The sequence below is a fragment of the Hydra vulgaris genome, chromosome 01 (genome assembly GCF_038396675.1).
Source record: "Hydra vulgaris chromosome 01, alternate assembly HydraT2T_AEP".
Lineage (NCBI taxonomy): Eukaryota > Metazoa > Cnidaria > Hydrozoa > Anthoathecata > Hydridae > Hydra > Hydra vulgaris.
The window spans coordinates 45,039,811-45,049,011 of NC_088920.1; positions in this window are offsets into that span (position 1 = coordinate 45,039,811).

Sequence of the window (9,201 nt, forward strand, 5' to 3'; positions counted from 1 at the left end):
GTGAGATGATGAACTGTAATCCCATGTGGATGGTGTTGATTTCTGTATTGGAAAGTGTTTGTTGAGACAAGTTGATTATTGATCTCTCCCTAAGTTGTTGTCTCAACCTGTGTTTCTCTTTGTTCAGTAGATGTTTGTACCTGTTGTTCAATGCAGCATGCCAATTTGGCATAAATAGACTTTTCATCGAGAATGGCATAATTGACCTGCTCTTCTTGTTGGTATAATACATTTTATTGTTTTCGATGCTGTTGTTGACACTGGTGTTCGATTCCTAAAAAAATGTAGCCATTGAAAAAGTGTTTAGGTATGTGTACAATTTATCATTATAAGTGGAAATATTTAAAACCAAAGTGTCACTACTGATATTATGATGCTGGGCGAAGATATCTAACCCATAAGAATTTGTCATTTTATTTGCGACTTCTTCCTAGTCATTTCACTTAAGAGGTTCCACTCTTAATATCATGATTCTATATTGTGAAATCTAACCAATAGGAATTTATCGCTTTATTTTAGACTTCTCCGTAGAAATATCCCCTAGGAGATTTCACTTTCATCCAATGATGAATGGGTTAAGAAATCTAGCCAATAGGAATTTGTCGTTTTGTTCACCATTATTCTATTGCAATCTAGCCTGAGAGACTTTGTATTTACCATTGTGATTTTGCGTTAAAACGTCTAACCAATGGGAAAATTGCCGTTCCATTGCAGAAACGCCCCTCTCGATATCATGATCTTGGGTTAGGGAATCCAGTCCACTGGACATTGTCGTTTTTATTTAAGACTTCTTTTCAGTAATCATGTCCCAAAATTATTATTCTTACTTTTAGCACCATGATTTTGAGTTAAGAAAACCACCTAATTAAAATTTGTTGTTTTGTTTTTAGTTATTCCATTGCGATCTTGTCTGAAAGAATAATCCTTCTTGACATTATGATCTTGGGTTAAGGAATCTAGCCCATCGGAATTTGTCATTTTTATTTAGGACCTCTCCTTGGTAACCTTGCCTCAAAATTATCATTTTTATCTTTAACAGCATGATTCTGGGTTAAGAAATCTAGCCAATTGGAATTTGTCGTTTTATTTATAGTTATACCAGTGCGATCTAACCCGAAAGCATTAACTTTTAACAATGTGATTTTGTGTTATAAAGTCTAACTAGTTGAAAATTTTCGTTTTGTTCAAGAGTCGCCCCCTCGACACCATGATCTTGGGTTAAGGAATCTAGCCAACTGGAATTACTCATTTTGTTCATCATTTTTCTATAGCGATCTGGCCTGTGAAATTTAACTGCTGACACTGTGATTTTGCGTTGAAAAGTCTAATCTTGGGTTGAGAAATCTAGCCCATCGGAACTTTTCGTTTTTATTTAAGACTTCTTCTGAGTATCCTTGCCTAAAAATTATTGTTTTTATTTTTAATACAATGATTTTGGATTGAGAAATCTAGCCAATTGAAATTTGTCGTTTTCTTTATAGTTATTCCATTGTGATCGCGCCCGAGAGAATTAACTTTTGACAATGTGATTTTGTGTTATAAAGTCTAGCCAGTTGAAATTTGTCGCTTTATTCAAGAATCGCCCCTCTTGACATCATTATCCTAGGTCTAGAAATCTAGCGAAATGAATTTGTTGTTTTATTTTAGCCCTCTCCTTTGTTACCTCGTCCTAATTCTAACTTACAAATATAACTTTTAAAGTCGTCATTTCGCGTAAAAAAGTAAAATCCTAAGGATTTTGCCGTTTTATATAAAGTAAGAGGGAAAAGAGAAAAAGTCTTAGTCAAAGGTAGGACTTGAACCCTGAACTATAAAAACGATATCTGCAAGATGACATGTCGCTAACCGTTTAAGCTATACAACTTAGCAGGGAAAATAAACTTTTAAAAATATATATATCATAAAAACATTATATTATGTAAGATGGTAGAGGAAGAGAAAAATTAATGCTACCCTTGCACGACTGTGTACCTACTTTTTTTACATAAGCTTTAGTTTTTTACTGGACATCTGTCCAAATTTTAGTTATTTGATACTAACACTTAATCTTACTAGTTAATTCTTCCTTACTTCTCTTAGGCTATTACGGCTCAAAGTGTTCCAACCAGTACACGAGCCCTGTTCGTGTACAAAATTATACTAAAATTCAATATGCGAAGAAGAAAATCCTTTATGCACCATTTGTAGATATCTAGCAGATAAAATTCGCTTTTATGATATTTATAAAAATAAATTTTCTTGTATGACTCCTCAAGAAAATGAACGATTAAATCATAGTCAATTTTTTTATGAATACAATGATAAACGAATTCAAGTTGTTAATATGATGTTTCAAAGAGTAAATCACTTGGAATTGTTTATGCTGCTCCCCGACGTACAAAATTATTTACTTTCAAATGATTCTGAAAAAATAAAACAAGATTTATTAAAAGTATCGAGTTTATAGTATATCTGTTGTAGATGGTGGGAAAAATTTGAATACATGTCAGCTTTAAATGGTTTATTAAGTGATTATGTCAGATTAAACAGTGATGATCTTATTGAATATGAAACAATTCGGTTCACTAATCATGAATGAAAATCAATTACAAATATGGTTTGAAAATGACAACATTGAATTGTTAGAAGATCATTACTTTCTAATAAAACTATTTATCAACGAAATATCAATACCTAGTCAATATAAATATGGTCAAATCAATGATCCTATTATTTTTTTCTATCCAATGAAAAAATTTAAACAACCTTCACACGAGTTATGGTTTTATTGCATGTTGGTCACCTTTAATAAAAGATTTGAAAAAAAAGACATTGTTAAAAGACCTAATTCTAGATGAAAAAAATAGACAAGATGTTTTAAAAGAATGCGATACTTTACTCCATTGTTTTGAAGATTATCTAGTCATTGACCATGATCATTTTTCAGGACAAGTATTCGGTTTAGCTCATGATTATTGCAATAAAAATATAGGAAGATATAGTCATCAATTGTCTTGTCCTGTTTTCGCTCACAATGCTTCTTTTGACAACGGTATTATGATTGTAGAAGGTTTAAAAAAAAATTAGATGAATTAGAAATATCGCAGCATGGAAGATGTTTTTGTTATATCTAAAAATGTCAGCAAAGTCAATATTATTTGTATTGGTAAACAAATTATAATTGTTGACAGTTTGAAAATTTTAAATTATTCTTCAGAACAAGCGAGTATCATGTTGTCTAAAAAAGCTCAAAATCAAATTGTCAACACCATGTTGCATTATTTACGACGTTTTTATCCTGAAATTAATAATTTAACTAACTATCAAGAGTTTAAAAGTTGCTTTATTAAAAAAACATTATTTCCTTCCTCACAATTAACAGATGAACTTTTAAATATTGAATATAAAACTATTCCACCTATTGAATTATTTGCTCAAAAGAGTTTAATGAAATCAAAAAATTTACAAGAGGAAATTAAAAAAATAAAAGACGCTTATGAAGGTGGTCAAAAATTGTGGAATTTTTTAAATTTGAAAATTTTAAAATCTTTATTACATATTTTTACTATGTAAGATATAGTGGTTTTGGGATCTGTAATGGTGGATTTTGATGAAAGAACATTTGAATTTAATAAACTTCATATTATTGATCATGTTAGCATTTTTAGTTATACAAGCAAATTAAATTCTACAAAAAGTTTGATTCGAATTCAATATCCTCCAACAGACGAACATCAAAAAATGATTGATAAAAGTATTCGAGGTGGCATGTCAACCAAGGGTACACAAAAATACGCCATTGATACAGATTACTTTGAAGCTAAAATAAAAGAACTTGAATTAAACAATAACATATTAAGAGGTTGCTTGTTTTTTATGTATGAAAGCGGGCAATATGGAGGAGCTCAATTAAAACCTTTACCTTTTCATATGATATATTCTTTTGATTTGGAATGCATCACTTTTGATGATGTTGTTCAAAAATATCATCGTGTAAATTTAAACGGTTTTTCAACAAGCGCTTTAGTTCGTTGTCAAATTACTCTGAGACCAGAATATCAAGATCGAGTAGGAGGCTTTTGACCTATGGTAGAAAAAGAAATAATATCATTACAAGATTGTTCTCCTACTGAAATTGTATCTAAACGTTATTTAAAAAATAATGGAAAATATAATATAAAAAAAGACAAAACGATTAAAGTAGCCATGAAATTAAGTTCACATGAAACATGTGGATTTTTCGACACTTTAATATGGTTAACTACATGTTGCGGGTGTGTTGTTAAAAAAATTTACGAAGTATTACCTCTTTGGCGATATCTATTAGCTCGAAAAATGGTAAAAGAAAATATGGAAAAAAGAAAAGAAGCTATTAAAAAGGGAGACAAAGTAGTAGATGCTTCTTGCAAATTACAAATTAACGGACATTACGGGACATTAAGTCAGCAAATTGCACAAAAGCTAAATATTGTTTTTATGAACACGAAGAAAAAGCTTTTCAAAACATCATTGGAAATTTTCAAAATATTCGCAACGTTTTAATTCGAGAAGGGCAAAGTGATGAAAATATCAAATTATTATTTTCTTTTTATTTTCAAAATTTATTATACAACGGACAAGTGTATAGCGGTGTTGAACCCGAAAGGTATAAATTGGACGTTTTTAAAGTAAAGTATGTTTAGATTATTACGAGTCTGCTGATTTTAATTATGATGATTCTTTTAAAGAAAATCTTCTCAATTTGATTAGCGATGTCAAAACTAAAAGTATTTTATTTCATGATGAAAACAATCATCAAGAAATGAAAGATGTCTTTTAACTTTTGAAAACAAAAGATTAAACAAAAAATTTAACAAAATAATTAACAAATCTTTACGTATAGTGGCTTCGCAAATTTTATCTTATGCTAAACTCAACGTAGGGCGTTTTAGTTGGGAATTGGGTGAAGTATTACTAAATCATGGACCTGAAAAACATTTAATAGTGACAGATACTGATTCTGGTTGCTTTTTTATTACACAAAAAAAGACATTACTGATTTTAATTTTCGTAATAAAGTAAAAAAATTGGATTTATTTTTCAAAAATGGGTCAACAATGGATGAATTATTCCAATTACAAAAAGACTCATTGTTTTTATTCGATTCTTTATGCTAAAGAAACGGATCATTTTCAAAACGAAATACCACCTTACTATTACATTGTTCAAGCCTTTGCTATGGGACCAATATGTTTTAGCGTTCACAGTAGAAACGGTGATGAAGAAAAAGAAGTTAATTGTAAAAACAGAGCTAAAGGAGTGCCTAATTCTAAATTGTTATTTTCAAATTATGTTAACGGTTTTAATACTTTTGCAGCTGAAAGATTATTTAGAGAATTGCCTTATCCATTGGTTAAAGAAAAACAACCCATTCAACAAAATAGAATGAGTGTTAATTTTAAACAAGTCAAAATAGAGACACATGTTATTGATTTTTTAAAAAAGTTTACACTAAAAAATTATGTCTTTAACGATAGTATCATGACAGAAAGTAAGGATCATTATCGTTTACAGGCGATACGTGAAGCTAATTTAAAAGTGTTACCTGATTTTGAAAAATTTTGTAGTGATGAACACAAACAAACATTATTTCAAATTGAAAAAAATATTATAAAAGAATATCATAAAATTTTTTTATCGTTATCATACAATGACATGGTTTAATTGTAAAGTTTTGATACCTTTATTATACGATATTAAAAATAATATAAGTTTGTAAAATTTTTTTTGTAAATAAAAAAAATGGAGTTTTGTTTTTTTGATCAAAAATTAACAACCATACAACTCGAAAACAAGTTAAAAGAAGTAGGTTTAAAAAACTTTTATTTAGTAGAAAATACAGAAAACGAAGTTCGATATTTTCAGGATAAAGAAGGATTTTATACTTCTCGTTTAATTTTATTCACTCTTCATAACTCGCGTCCGTTAATCCCTGAAGAATTTTTAAGTTGTTGTACTGAATGTTTACTTGAATATTTAAGTCTTGTATGTCATCTAGACTGTTATGAAGAGGATTGTGAATATTGTGAAGATTTTAATAGAATACATTATAGTTGATCTTGTCTTATAGAGAGAAAAAAAAAGAATCATAATTTAATAGAAGACACTATGTTCGTAACAGAAACAGCAAGATGATTAGGTCGAGATTGGAAACCCTGTGGAAGACATTTGAAAAGTGGACGAATATCAACTCGATCATATTGATGAAGATTATAGATATGTCGAAAAAAAATGTTTTCAAATGTTAAAAAAATGGAGTCGTAACGGAACAATGGAACAATTACTTTACGCTATGGAAAGCATACCAAGAATGGATATTAAAAAAGTCATTTTAGACTGCTTTTTAAAAAAAAAAATTTTTTAATAAATAGATATAAATAAAAGTTTTTTTTTATTTCAATAAAAAAATGAAAGAAAAAGAAGAAAAAACAGTTGAACAAAAACTAGAATCTACAGAAAAACCTTTAGAAACACCTTTAGAAAAAAAAGTTGACAGATCCATAACTGAAATATTAAACGAAAGAGGTTTTCATAGTTTTTATTTAAAAGGAAAATCAAATGAACCTGAATTAAAAGACGAAGAAACTAATTCACAAGTCAAATTTAATACTTTTAAACCTACTCAAGATGTGTATCCTGAAATTACAATTATTACAGGACCTACTAAAAGCGGATAATCTACTATGGCGAGAGAATTATTACAATACGGAAAATTTCCTGATGCTGAAATGTTATTTGTAATACAAATGAGAGAACCTAGAGAATTTCAACACAAAACATGGCGTGATATTATTAATTCCACTAAAAATAATTTGGAAGCTTATGATATCTTAACAGTAAACATTCCAGAAAACTTAGATTCAGTTATACAGAGAGCTAGTAGTTTTTCAAAAGATAAATATGGTGTTCAAAATAGTGATCATCGATTATTAAAAACGATACTTTTGTTTGACGACATTAGTGCTTTTTGTTTAAAAAGTCAACAATATACTAGCGCATGTTCTAGCGGATCTCATTACGGAGTGGGCACTATTACCGTTTTTCATTCAGTTCCTTCTAAAGCGAGTCAATGTTGGAACAATTTAGTCTCCCATTACAAACGTATTATTTCTTTTGACAACAATAGCGAAATTGAAAAGTTATTTAAAAGTGATTTTCCTTCTGCTGGTAAAATGCATCACGTCATAAGCGATTTGGTAAATAAAGAAACATCTAATCAACACGGTCATTTGGCTTTACTTAAAAGAAATTGTTCGGTTGCACGCTTAAGAACACAGATTACAAGTAAAAAGCAAGAAGTGTTTATCCCAGTAGACGCTCAAGGTAAATATGACTCTGATTATAAAGACATAAGCGTTAACAAAAAAATTGTTAGTTTTCAATCATTTACCTATGTCAAAGCTCAAAATTTGAAAAACTATTATTATCTAAAATCTCATCATAACAATTATAATCAAGAGAAGGAGAATAAACCCAACGAAGAAGATAAAAACAATATAAATAAGGAAAAAGAAAATCCGATAAAAAAAAGAAAATAGCGTGAAAAGGAAAGAGCTACACTTTTACTCGAAGAAATTAAAAGACAAAAAAGATATGGATTGTGCGAATCTACAGACGAATCTTCAGATAGCCGAAGAGAATTCATTTTAGATTCTGAATGATTGGAAAAGCGAGGAACTTTTACGCATTTTACAAAATGATGACGAGTTATGCAATCAAATAAACAAAACAAGTAAACGTCAAGCTATGAGACAAAAGTTGGCTGTTTGAGGGCAAATTTTAATTCCTGAAATGAACAGAAGAAATGATGATGATGAAAATGAAATAAAATATGGATCAAAGAAACTTTGACGCGTTTTAAAGCTGTAAAATGTTAAAATGCGAACTTTTATCAGGTCACGAAAGATTACAAATAAAAAATGCTTTTCAAGAATATGTTTGCATAGAAAATAAACTCTTTGTCAAAGAATATTTATACCCATATTCAAATTTTAACGAAAACGGTAATGTCATCATGAAAAAAAAAAAATTGAAAGATAAAAATCAAGCTATATCTGACTTCGTTTATCACAATTACAACGTTTTAAAAGAATATTTCAATTCTACTCGTTTTAAACTTTATCACGAAATTATAAATTATTATTCTAATAAATTCATCTCATTTGACACTTATCATTCTACAAAAACTGGTAATGATTTGTTAAGGCAACAATTTGATGTTGATTATTATCAAAAAGAATTATATTATCAAAATAATTTGTCTTTTTTTGAAACATGAATAGATATAAACCTTATCACTTAAATGATTCTCCTTTAATAACTTTGCGAAAATTGTTATCCCAAAATGCTTTTTAATATAGATATTTATAATAAAAAATTATTGCAATTGGATGAACAATAAAACGCAGAAACAAACCCTGAATCTGAAAAAACAAAGAGAACAGATTTGTCTCAACTCATCGAAAGATATGATATACCATCCTCTCTTGTTTATGCAGATCCCACCAATGTTGAAAATCAAATTGCAAGCGAAATCAGCTTTCAACAATATTCAAATTGTTTACTACCTCTAGATACTATGCTCAACAGCGAAATAGCTGCTAGTTTAATAAGTGATCAAGAAAAATGGAAAACTTATCTCAACGTTGGAGGAGATGCATACGCTTTTAAAACCATTTAAATGTAAATAAACAAAGCGAATTCAACAATCAAGTAGATCAAAGAAATATAAGCGAATCATTAAGAATGATGAGAAATTTAAAAAAGTTTCCTATTTAAGATAATACTCTAGATGCAACACCTCCTTTCTCTATTCCATCTACATAAAACGCCTTACCACGCTCTGCCACTTTAAACACGATTCAATCGCCTCATTAAAAAATTAATAATTTGACGCCTCTCAGTAAATTTTTTAATTTTAACGAAACACCCAACACAGCTAAAGTTTTACAAGAACTTTAAAAAAAATGAACCACTGAAAAAAATCCCCAATTTAGGTAAACAATTAGTCGATATGTGTAAAAATCAAGTCAATTATCAATTTAGATCTCATCAAATTTCTTTACGCGTTTATAAACCTAGAAACAAAAAAGCCACTTTGAACCATTTAAAAATTTATATTTTATATTTAGCCAATGTTGTGGATGTAGAGGAATCCTTAGCAAGTATTATTAACAACGTAGC